Source organism: Fukomys damarensis, unplaced genomic scaffold (assembly GCF_012274545.1).
Source record: "Fukomys damarensis isolate Sample0158 unplaced genomic scaffold, DMR_v1.0_HiC HiC_scaffold_43439, whole genome shotgun sequence".
NCBI classification, from domain to species: domain Eukaryota; kingdom Metazoa; phylum Chordata; class Mammalia; order Rodentia; family Bathyergidae; genus Fukomys; species Fukomys damarensis.
Window position 1 is genome coordinate 1 of NW_022944351.1, and position 730 is coordinate 730.

General features: G+C 43.7%; 1 pseudogene; it reads right to left on the reverse strand.

The window, feature by feature from the left end:
• Positions 1-6: 6 nt before the first annotated feature.
• LOC104875862 lies at positions 7-725 on the reverse strand (annotated as a pseudogene).
• Between the last annotated feature and the right edge of the window lie 5 nt (positions 726-730).

Here is a 730-nt window from a genome sequence, read left to right on the forward strand (position 1 = left end):
ATAAGCCTGTTGATCTGGTCTTCCCTATTTCCAGCATCTCCACCTTCCACAAAATGGGTGGTCCTTTTCTTCCGTCCACCTCGTGGAGAAGATAATCTGAAGGGCCACAGGAAGTTATTTGCCTCTTTGAAGCATTTTCCAACAGTATAGATCTCATGAATGACATCTTCCATGCAAATAATGCCGTATTTACCGAGAGATCGAGCAACCAGTCCATTATCAGTCAAGGCAATTCACTTCTTACTGATTTTGCCATAGCCACGCTTGTATATTAGTTCATTAACGGACTTCAGATTTGGGTACCTCATGCAGTATATGGTTCTACAATTCTCAGCATGTCAATTGAAGCCTTGTTAAGCTTAACAAAGGTACCATTGAAGATTTGACGGAGGTGAAGAAGCTGCAACACCTTGCGGACCTTTGGGCTCACACCGTTGATACCCCCTGATCTGGAGGACAAATGCCAATTTGGGTTCTTCAGGTACATAGCAGTTGCCAGCTTTTCCTGCCATCTGAGCCATTCAAATCTCAGTTCTGTGCATCCATCTGTACTCCTTATGATAGTGCCTGGCTTTTTCATAGATGAGCTTCCTCCTTGCCTTTGGAAGCGTTTTTTGGGCAAACTTCTTTCTCAGGTGCTTTACCTTCATCTCTGCAAAACGTCTTCGCTTTTTCTTAAGAGTTTCTGGCACAGCTGGAACCTTCTTTTTCATCTCTTCGATAGTCTCCA